Raw genomic sequence first — 12389 nt, forward strand, 5'->3', positions numbered from 1 at the left:
TATACATTTTGATCTTTGGACTTTTCCAATTTCAAGCATTAGTGGATTTAAATATTATGTTCTTTTTAGATGATTTCTCTCACTTTCTTTGGGTTTTACCTCTATGTGCAAAATCTGATGTTTTTTGTGTTTTTAAAAACTTTCGTGCTTATGTTCTAAATCAGTTCAAAACCGATGTACAACTTTTTTAGTGTGATAATAAGTGTGAATTCAATAATCAACCAATTCTTGATTTCTTTAAAAATCATGGTATAAAAATTCACTTCTCTTACCCTTATACCTCGCAATAAAATGGTAAAGCTGAGTGAACGATTCGCACTATCAATAACATGGTTCGCACCTTGTTGTTTCAAGCTTCTCTTCCTCCTATGTTATGGGTTGAAGCTCTTCTTTCGACCACTCATACCTTTAACCTCCTACCAACCTCCACTCTTAAGTACAAAACTGCCTTTGAATTTTTGTTCGGGTTCTCTCCTTTTTATTCTCACCTTCCTGTATTTGGGTGTCTATGTTAGCCAAATACATCTTCCACCACTCCTAAGAAACTAGCACCTCACTCCTTTGCTTGTGTCTATCTTGGCCCTTGCGATGATCATAGAGGATATTGTTGTTTAGATCTCATCACTCAAAGAGTCATTTTGTAACATCCCGAATCCTGGATGAGAAATTTAAGAGTTAAAATGCACTTTGGAGGACCTACTCGATGAGTTGGTTGGTCCCGACTCGTCGTGCAGGGGCTGAGCTGGCCACACGCATTATGAAGCCTACTCGTTGAGTTGAAGGGTTGGACTAGATGAGTTGATTATCTATTGAGAAAACCCTAATTTTATGGCTTGCAGCTTATTTAAAGGCCCTTAAGCCCTCATTTCCGCCTCCCTGACCATTTAGACACACTGATAGAAACCCTAGATGAGCTGTAGTCGTTATGAGAGAGAGAAAGGCTAAGGATCTTGTGTTCAAGTGCATTTTTAGAAGAGGGTTGAAGAGCAAGAAGGTTTGGAACGAGACGAGTATTTGGATCCAGTGTTCTTTCAGTGTTAGCTTTCAGTTGGAGGTAAAAAGCTATCTCCTTGATCAATCCTTTTTGTTAGATCACTTCCTAGACAGTTTTAAGGCTTTATCCCATCCATCTTTTAGTTTGGACTTGTTGATCTGGTCATGGAAGTTGAGATTACAAATATAAGCTATATGAGTCCCTTTGAGCCAAAAGATTCGAGCTTTATCAAGCTTTGGGAAAGTCTTCAAGCACAAAGACCTTTATGGATCTTGTTTGGCATCTTGAGCCCTATATGCCATGCATGAACGTAAAGGTTGAAACTTTACATGATGATTCAGCCTTAGGAGGCTAGATCCAGAGTATGACACCTTATTTCTATCCAAAATCATCTGAATGAGGAAATGGACTTAATAGACTCGACACGATGGTGAGCTAACTCAATGAGTCGGTTAGGGTTTACCCGATGGTTTGGACGTGTGACATACTCGATGAGCTGATGACACAGCTCAACAAGCTGAGAGGGTGTTACCAATCTTTGGATTTAGAGTGGACTCGACAAGTTGATGAGACAACTCGACGAGTAGGTAGGGTTTTCCTGATATTTTGGACGCTGCATGGACTCGACGAGTTGGCTAGCAAATGGAAAGAGGCAATGGACAACAAGATACAGTCCATGTATGACAATAAAGTTTGGAACTTGGTTGATAATGTACCAGGTCGTAAGACAGTTGGGTGCAAATGGATTTTCAAGAAGAAAACCGACATGGATGGTAATGTACACACTTACAAGACACGACTGGTTGCAAAGGGTTATTCTCAAACTCCGGGAGTTGGTTATGATGAGACATTTTCACCGGTGGCCAAGATTAAGTCTATTAGGGTTCTGTTAGCCATTACTACATTTCATGACTATGAAATATGGCAAATTGATGTCAAAACCATTTTCCTTAATGGAACGTTGGCTGAAGATGTTTACATGGTTCAACCAGAGGGTTTTGTCAGTATAGAGTATCCTGATAGAGTGTGTAAGCTTGAGAAATCCATCTATGGATTGAAACAAGCACCTCGCAGATGGAATCTTTGTTTTGATGAGAAACTCAAAGAATTTAGCTTTTCAAGATGCGAAGATGAATCTTGTGTATATGTCAAGGCTAGTAGGAGTATAGTCAGCTTTTTGGTATTGTATGTGGATGACATACTACTCATAGGAAATGACATCCCAACCTTGCAGGAAGTAAATTCTGATGGGTTTTAGGTAAAACAAATAAACTAGAAAAGAATTCCTAAGTTCACATGTAACCTACTTTGGATCTATGTTTTATCTATTGATTATACAACTTTGAATTGCAAAACAAGAACCCTAGAGGAGAGAGGCTATAATCGAAATCTACAAACTAGGGTTTAGTAATTACATACCTTTCAATTGTTATAGTAAACAATTGATGATTCCCTTGATCTTGATCTTGATCTTGATCTTCTTGGAAGCTTAGCACCACAAGTGTAATGCCTCTAATGGAATCACACCCAAACTAGAAAGAAGGAAATTAGAGGAGAGAGGGAAGAGGGAGTATGCAAAATTTCGGCCCTTAGGGTTTCTTCCAAAGAAAAGAGTGACCAAAACATGAACCAGGAGGCTCCTTATATAGCTAAGGGATCTAGGGTTTAGGGGAAACCCTAGTTATCCTTTGCTTAGGGCCTAAGCAAACCCAAGGCCCTTATCCAAGCCCCTATGGACGAAATTATTAGGGTTTCCCCTAAAGATTTCGTCCACCCTTATCCAAGGGGGTTCTAGAGCCTTCCACTCAACTATTAGATAATTGCAAACTAGTCCCTGCACCTTATAATTAATTCTTTTAACCCCGAAATTAATTCTAATTAATTTCTGGCTAACAACTAATTAAACCAAATGATTTCTTATTAATATATTAATCTTTTAACATATTAATAAAATCATTTATATTAGTTTATTAATCTTATAATAAATTAATATCTCTCCTTTCATAATTTCCTTGTCCGGTTGCTAGGTTTGAGGGCAACCCAAAAGGACCGTGCTGCTATCAATTCAAGTACATACCAATTATAGTTATGGGCTTAGACACTTAATCCAACAGTCTCCCACTTGGATAAGTCTGTAACTATAATTGCTAGTATGCCTTCTAAATTTGACCAGCAAATTGTAGCTTCCAAAAAGCTGCTGCCAAACTCTGACCCAGTCAGTTACGTATCCTAAGATAAGTGATCATATAATCCTTCGTTCTGCTAGATATCCCTAGACAAAAGACATGGAATGAAATCAACCTCTTTATCCAGAATCTATGTTTCCCGATTCCTGATTAGTGATGATGTAGGACTTCTAATTGAACACATCAATTTAGTCCTGGCTGGGCCCAGCACATAAGTCAACACCAAATCATCGAGGGGCCCACAGATATTGCTTTTTCCTATTAAGGAAAAAGGAACGAATAAACATTGACTCATATGCTTGTATCTTTTACTCATCAAATCATACATGATAATACGTTTTATAACACCAAGTTACTGATGCATTTTCGTATTACCAATGCATAACCGACTTGCAAATTACAACTCATATATCTCTGTTTCAAGATTATAAGATATTATCGTCTCAGTATTACTCGTGATGAATTTCATGAAGTAATACTCTGAGCGAGGGTTTATCCAATACTCAAATCTCAATTTCTGAGTACTCATGAACGTTGCAGCAAAAATCTATTGCCATGTCTATCCTTAGACAATCTACAATCCAGTTCATGACAGTCTTGATTCACTACTTACTTCCAAAAGTACGAGCGACTGTGGAGTTTGAATAATCTTATTATTCGGGAAGTAAAACATGCAAAAATGAAACACAATAATAAACAATTGACAAAAGGTAGAACCCAAACTTATAAATAATACTTTATTATTTAATCACCAAAAGTCAATTACATTTACTTTGTTACAAGTTTCAGAACAAAACTAATCTAACTACTAAAACTAATATCATCTTTCAGTCCTATGCTCCGAGCATGCTGAATATGCTTAGCCCTACTCAGACCCTTTGTGAGGGGATCTGCTGGGTTATCTTCAGATGACACCCTCTTCACTATAAGATGGCCTTCTTCTACTCTATGTTTGATGAAATGGTACTTTCTATCGATATGTCTGGTTTTACCATGATCTCTCGGTTCCTTTGTCAAGGCAACCGCTCCTTCATTATCACAGAACAGTTCCATAGGCTCCTGGATGGTTGGAACAACTCCGAGATCCCCGATGAAGTTCCTCAACCAAGCTGCTTCTTTCGATGCTTCACTTGCTGCTATGTACTCTGATTCACAAGTAGAATTAGCCACCGTATCTTGCTTGGAACTCTTCCAAGTAACTGCTCCTCCATTTAATAAGAATACCCAGCCTGACTGAGAATGGAAGTTATCTCTATCCGTCTGAAAGCTGGCATCACTGTAACCATCTACTCTCAAAGTATCATTGCCGCCAAGTACAAGGACCCAGTCCTTCTTTCTTCGCAAATACTTGAGTATATTCTTCACGGCTATCCAATGAGCTCTACCTGGGTTTCCCTGATAGCGACTGACCATGCTCAAAGCAAATGCCACATCAGGACGAGTACATGTCATAGCGTACATGATCGATCCGACAGCGGAAGCATAAGGTACACGACTCATGTCATCTATTTCCTCATCTGTACTCGGGCATTGAGTCTTACTCAATTTGGTATTGCTCTGGATAGGTAGCTCTCCCTTCTTGGAATTTTCCATACTAAACCTCTTTAGTACCTTATCCAAGTATGTGCTCTGACTAAGTCCAATTAGTCTCTTCTTTCTATCTCTCAATATTCTAATCCCCAGAATATAGGCGGCTTCTCCTAGGTCTTTCATGGCAAAACACTTTCCAAGCCAAGACTTAACTTCATTCAAGGTTGGAACGTCGTTACCAATGAGTAATATGTCATCGACATATAACACCAGAAAAGTTACTATACTCCCACTAGCCTTGATATACACACAAAACTCATCTTCACGTCTAGAGAAACCAAACTCTTTGACTTTCTCATGGAAGCAAAGATTCCAGCTGCGAGATGCTTGTTTCAATCCATAAATGGATTTCTCAAGCTTGCATACCCTATTGGGAAACTTTGCATCAACAAAACCCTCTGGCTGACTCATGTAAACATCCTCAGCCAACTTCCCGTTAAGGAAGGCAGTCTTGACATCCATCTGCCAGATTTCATAGTCATGAAAGGCAGCTATGGCGAGCAATATCCTAATAGATTTAATCTTAGCCACCGGCGAAAAAGTCTCATCATAGTCAACCCCTGGGGTTTGAGTGAAACCTTTTGCAACCAGTCGAGCCTTGAACGTATGCACATTCCCATCCATGTTTTTCTTCTTCTTGAAGATCCATTTTCACCCAACTGTCTTCCGACCTGGTGCACTATCAACCAAATTCCAAACTTGGTTGTCATACATGGACTTAATCTCGCTGTCCATTGCTTCTTTCCACTTGGAAGCCTCTGGGCCTGCCATTGCTTCCTTATAAGTGACTGGTTCATCTAAGTTTACCAGTGTTCTGTCACTTATGAATGTGTCACCATCTGAAGTAATATGAAAACCATACAACTCAGGTGGCACACTCACCCTAGTGGATCTTCGAAGCGGTAATGATTTATCAACCGGTTCAACAGGGACTGTTTCCTCTGGTTGAGTGCTAGTGTCATCTAAGGTTCCTTCATTGGCTGACTCTTGAATCTCTTCAAGGTCAATGGTACTCCCACTGTCCTCTTTGAATATGAGCTCTCTTTCCAGAAAGACTCCTCTTCGAGCTACAAACACCACGTTTTCACTAGGTCTGTAGAACAAATATCCAAAAGACTGCTTTGGGTAACCAATGAAAACACATTTCTCACTTCTAGCTGCTAGCTTGTCGTGAGTCTCTCGTCTTACGAAAGCTTCACAACCCCAGACTTTAATATGTGCTAACGAGGGAACTTTCCCTGTCCACATTTCGTGAGGTGTTTTGGCAACCTTCTTTGTCGGGACAAGATTGAGGATGTGGGCGGCTGTCTCTAAGGCATACCCCCAGAAGTGAATAGGAAGCGAGGCACGACTCATCATAGAACGAACCATGTCTAGCAAGGTTCGATTACGCCTCTCAGCTACACCATTTAACTGTGGTGTCCTAGGAGGATTCAATTGTGAGACTATCCCACATTCTTTCAGATAGTCATTGAACTCGGTACTAAGATACTCCCCGCCTCTATCGGATCTAAGTATCTTGATCTTTCTGCCCAATTGATTTTCGACTTCATGCTTAAACTCTTTGAACTTTTCAAAGGTTTCTGACTTATGTTTGATCAAGTAGATGTAACCATATCTGCTATAATCGTCAGTGAAAGTCACATAGAATCGATTAGCATCCCTTGTGGTTGATCTGAAGGGCCCACACACATCTGTGTGTATGAGATCCAACAGACCTTCACCTATTTCACAAGACCTTGTGAATGGTGATTTTGTTATCTTTCCCAAAAGACAAGATTCACACATATCATCTGATTTTAGGTCAAATGATTCCAACACTCCATCCTTTTGGAGTTGGGCTATGCGTTTCTTGTTAATGTGTCCAAGACGACAATGCCACAAGAATGCCTTGTCTACACTATTAGACAAGTTAATATTAAGTACACTATTTCCTAATCTGTCAACACAAGTCACTGTTTCATACACACCATCACAAGGTAAAGCTTCAAACACAAAAACACCATTCTTATAAACAGAAATTGAACCATTCAAATCAATAAAAGAATATTTAAAACCTTGTCTGAACAATGCATGAAATGAAATAATGTTTCTCGTCATCTCGGACGAATAGCAACAATTTATTAAGTCTAATCTAACATCATTACTAAGCAATAATTGATAAACTCCGATCTTGGTCACTGGTGAAGACTTTCTGTTCCCCATGATCAAGTTTATCCTCCCATGCTCTATCTCCTCACTTTCCTTTAGCCCCTGCAAATCAGAACAGATATGAAAACCACATCCTGTATCAAGGACCCATGAACGAGAAGATAATGAGTTATTAGCAGAAATAGTGTAAATACCTGCCGAGGATGGCTTCACTTTGCCATCCTTGATATCTTGCAGATATTGTGGGCAAGATCTCTTCCAATGCCTTTTTTGATTGCAGTAAAAGCAAGTGGCCTCTTTTGGATCAGAAACATGGGGAGTGGAACCATTGGGCTTAGCCTTCGGGCCATTACTAGATGACACAGCTTGAGCCTTGCTCTTCCAGTTTTGCTTGGGAGGACCTTTCCTCTTCTTCCCCTTACCCTGTCCAATGGCCAAGACAGGGGCACTTGCAGGTGTGGAGGGTATACTTTTACCCTTCATCCCTGCCTCAGCTGTCTGCAACAAGTTGTGCAATTGGGCCAAAGTCTGCTCAGTGTTGTTCAAATGGTAAGTTAAGATAAATTGACCATAACAATTAGGCAACGAGTTCAAGACCATGTCAATGGCCAATTCCTCATCGAAGTGAATGTTGAGCTTGACCAAACGCTCTATGTAGCGTTGCATTCTTTGCACATGAGATACAACCGATTCCCCCTCTTTCATCTTGCAAGCCATGAGTGACTTGACTACCTCAAAATTTTCTTGACGAGCTCGCTTATGGTACTTTTCCATAAGGTCCTTGTTCATCTCAAAGGGCCAGTAGTCCTCATAGTACCTCTGCAATTCTGGGGACATGGTTGCAACCATGATGCATGCCACTTTGGTAGCATCATCATAGTGTTTCTTGTAGGCAGCATACTCTTCGGGAGTGGCTTTTGACTCATCAAGTTCTTTGAGCTCCTTTTCACGGACATACTCTTTGTCCTCAAATCTAAGCGCCATCTTGATGTTACGCATCCAATCGTTATAGTTGGAGCCATCCATAACAACTTTGGAGCAGATGTTTAGTAGAGAGAAGTTGTGGCTGGAGGATGATGAAGCAGAAGTGTTTCTAGGAGTAGACATCTGAAAAGAAAGATAGTTTTAGTTAGATTCCAAGACACCTCAATATAATAACACAAAGATATCATATCAAGGTTAGGACCCAACTATGACGATTTACAACTTAGAAATGGGATGCCGAGATCCAAGTTCAAATCTCATAAAGGTAGGTGAATGACGATTCACTAATTTCACCATTAAACAAAATAAACGAAGTGAAATTCCTAATTCTTTTGAGATACATTAAAAATATTTAATGGCATGTTTTAATCTCGGATTATGCTCTACTATTTGTGACTGGGATACCGAGGATCACAAACTAGATGTGAATAACCATGTAAATGTGCTTGGTAACCTTATTGTATTTATCATTAACTATTGATGTGCCGGTAAACCACACACGCTCCATCAAAATGATAATTATAAGATACCCATTACTACTCTTTATTAGTTCCTTTTAGTGTGCCGGTTAACCACACACGCTCCACTAACGACCAATAAAGCATAATGTGCAATTTCATGGATTAGCATACTTTTCACATTTTTCCTAATGTAACTAGAGTTGGGATTTTGAAAAATAGTGTTCTAGTACTTTCTTTAATAGCATTATACTTTTAATGAGGAGTAGTTGTCCTATCAAATCCGTTCTGCTAACGACCCTCCACTAATCAAGGAAGCGGTGGATGAGAGTGGACACCCATTCAATTACCATTTTATAGGCAGTTTCCTTATACCCCCCTTATAGACTAGCTTCGTGAATGAGGCATACTAGCGATTTGACTGACCATATTCTTATACATATATAATATTTAACTTTTAATTATAATATATATAAGATGTGTTTTAAAACATTTTAAAACTCCAAGGATTTATATAAATTTTTTCGAAATTTAAACTATTAAATTTTAAATTTAAATAAACCAATTAATTAGATTTAATATTTATCTATTAATTAACTTTTAATTAATTTATTAAATCTTGTAAGGATTATCTAATTAAATTAAACAATTAATTTAATCCTAATCCATATCCTTTCTAGATTTCGAAAATATGGGGATAGGATAATTTCCTTATTTTTCTCAATTATCCAATAAGGCAACTATTATCCAAAACAAAGAAACCCTAATCTTTATAGCATATTTCGAAATTTCCAAGGGAGGAGGCTAGGGTTTTCAAAACCCTAACCCTAATTTCGATTAGGGTTCTTTGGTGGCTAGGGTTTTCAAAAAACCTTTGATCCACAACCCTAAAATCGAAAAAATGGCCTTTAGGGTTTAATAGCTATAAACCCTAATTTGCAATTCAACAATTATAATAATTCAATTTAAAACAAACAAAGGCTCTGATACTACTGATGGGTTTTAGGTAAAACAAATAAACTAGAAAACAATTCCTAAGTTCACATGCAACCTACTTTGGATCTATGTTTTATCTATTGATTATACAACTTTGAATTGCAAAACAAGAACCCTAGAGGAGAGAGGCTATAATCAAAATCTACAAACTAGGGTTTAGTAATTACATACCTTTCAATTGTTATAGTAAACAATTGATGATTCCCTTGATCTTGATCTTGATCTTCTTGGAAGCTTAGCACCACAAGTGTAATGCCTCTAATGGAATCACACCCAAACTAGCAAGAAGGAAATTAGAGGAGAGAGGGAAGAGGGAGTATGCAAAATTTCGGCCCTTAGGGTTTCTTCCAAAGAAAAGAGTGAGCAAAACATGAACCAGGAGGCTCCTTATATAGCTGAGGGATCTAGGGTTTAGGAGAAACCCTAGTTATCCTTTGCTTAGGGCCTAAGCAAACCCAAGGGCCTTATCCAAGCCCATATGGACGAAATTATTAGGGTTTCCCCTAAAGATTTCATCCACCCTTATCCAAGGGGGTTCTAGAGCCTTCCATTCAACTATTAGATAATTGCAAACTAGTCTCTGCACCTTATAATTAATTCTTTTAACCCCGAAATTAATTCTAATTAATTTCTGGCTAACAACTAATTAAACCAAATGATTTCTTATTAATATATTAATCTTTTAACATATTAATAAAATCATTTATATTAGTTTATTAATCTTATAATAAATTAATATCTCTCCTTTCATAATTTCCTTGTCCGGTTGCTAGGTTTGAGGGCAACCCAAAAGGACTGTGCTGCTATCAATTCAAGTACATACCAATTATAGTTATGGGCTTAGACACCTAATCCAACAAATTCCTGGCTTGGGAAGTGTTTAGCTATGAAGGACCTTGGAGAAGCTGCCTATATCCTAGGGATAAGGATTTTGAGAAACAGGAGTAAAAGACTAATCGGACTTAGTCAAAGCACCTATGTGGACAAAGTGTTGAAAAGATTCAACATGCATAATTCCAAGAAAGGCGAGTCACCTATCCAGTGTAATGCCAAACTGAGTAAAAGTCAGAGTCCGAGTACACTCAGAGCCCGAGTACAGAGGCTGAGATAGCTGAGATGAGTCGAGTATCATATGCTTCCGCTGTAGGCTCGATCATGTATGATATGACTTGTACTCGTCCTGATGTTGCCTTTGCTTTGAGAATGGTCAGCAAATATCAGGGGAATCCTGGCAAGGCTCACTGGACAGCGGTAAAGAATATTCTCAAGTACTTGTGAAGGACTAAGGAATGTGTTCTTACCCTTGGTGGGAGTGATGACTTGAAAGTAGCAGGGTATAGTGATGCTAGCTTTTAGACTAACATGGACAATTTTCGCTCTCATTCGGGTTGGGTCTTTACCCTAAATGGAGGGGCAATTACTTGGGAAAGTTGCAAGAAAGATACAATGGCTGATTCCACTTGTAAATCAGAGTTTATAGCAGCAAGCAAGGCAACAAAGGAGGCTATATGGCTAAAGAACTTCATCGGAGACCTTGGAGTTGTACCAGCTATAGAGGAACCAATGGATATTTTCTGTGACAATAATAGTGCGGTTGCCTTAGCCAAGGAACTAAGAGATCATGGGAGATCCAGACACAATGACAAAAAATATCATTTCATCAGATATCGAATAGAAGAAGGAATCCTCGTGGCTAAGAGGGTATCATTAGATGAGAACCCAACAGATCCCCTCACAAAGTGACTGACTCGGGTTAAGCATCTCCAGCATGCTCGGAGTATAGGTCTGAAGAATGATATTAGTTTTAGTAGTTAGATAATTTTGGAATTTGTAAAGTGTAATTGACATTTGATGATAAATAAAAGCATTTATTTATGAGTAAAGTGTTGCTATCTCTTGTCAATCGTTTACTATTAACTCTTTTTGCATGTTTTGACTTCCCGAATAATTATGTTATGGTATATATCATATTATTCAAACTCTCCATAGTCGATCATATGTTGGAAGTAGATATGAATCAAGACCGTCATGGGGTGGCTTGTAGAGGTCTAAGATGTTAGACAAAGCGGGGCTACAATACTCATGAGTGCTTATAAGTTTTGAGTATCGGATTCAACCCACGCTCACTGGTATCATTTCATGGAATTTATCTCAAGTGATCGTGAGACAGTAATATCATATAAGTCTTCAAACCTAGAGATATGATTTGTTTCCAATGAGTTGGTTATGCATTGATTGCATGAAAACGCATTGGTAACTCGATGTTATAAACCGTGCCTTTGTGTGTAATTTAACAAGTAGTAGAGCAAACATATGAGTCAAAGTTTATCTATTCCTTCTAGGATTAGAAGCGATATCTGGGCCCCTCGATGATTTTGTTTTGACCTATGTACCGGGCCCGGTCAGAACTAAGTTGATGTGTTCAGTTAAGTTCTATATAAAACAAATCGGAAATCGGGAAACAAATGATGGACAATAAGCAAGACCATGTTCCATGTATTTTTCCGGCTGATATCTAGAACAGAGGATTATATGATCACTTATCTAAAATGTCGCTTCATAGTTCAACAGAGTTTTAAGAGCTACGATTGCTGATCGGTTCTTGAAGTCATACTTGCAACTATGATTATTAGACTTATCCAAGTGGGAGACTGTTGGATATAGTGTCTAAGTCCATAACTATATTTGGTATATACTTGACCCGACCCGACATGGTCCATTTGAGTTGCACTTCACCCGAACACTTTATGGATAATCTTTTGGGAATAGTATAAGTTATGATTTATTAATATATTATAAGTTCTAATATATTATATAAAATCATATTATTTAATTAGTATTGATCTGTAATTAATTTAGAATTAATTTAGAGATCAAAAGTATGACTAATTAAATATGGGCTCTTGTATTTATATAGTGTGGGCTAATGCTTATTTGGAATGGGCTAGGCTTGCATGGAAAGTCCATGGGTACTTCATGGAGCTTTAACCCATGGATCTCATGGAAATGAAAAGAGATGGGTATTAGGGT

Source organism: Lactuca saligna, chromosome 6 (genome assembly GCF_052625555.1).
Source record: "Lactuca saligna cultivar CGN05327 chromosome 6, ASM5262555v1, whole genome shotgun sequence".
Lineage (NCBI taxonomy): Eukaryota > Viridiplantae > Streptophyta > Magnoliopsida > Asterales > Asteraceae > Lactuca > Lactuca saligna.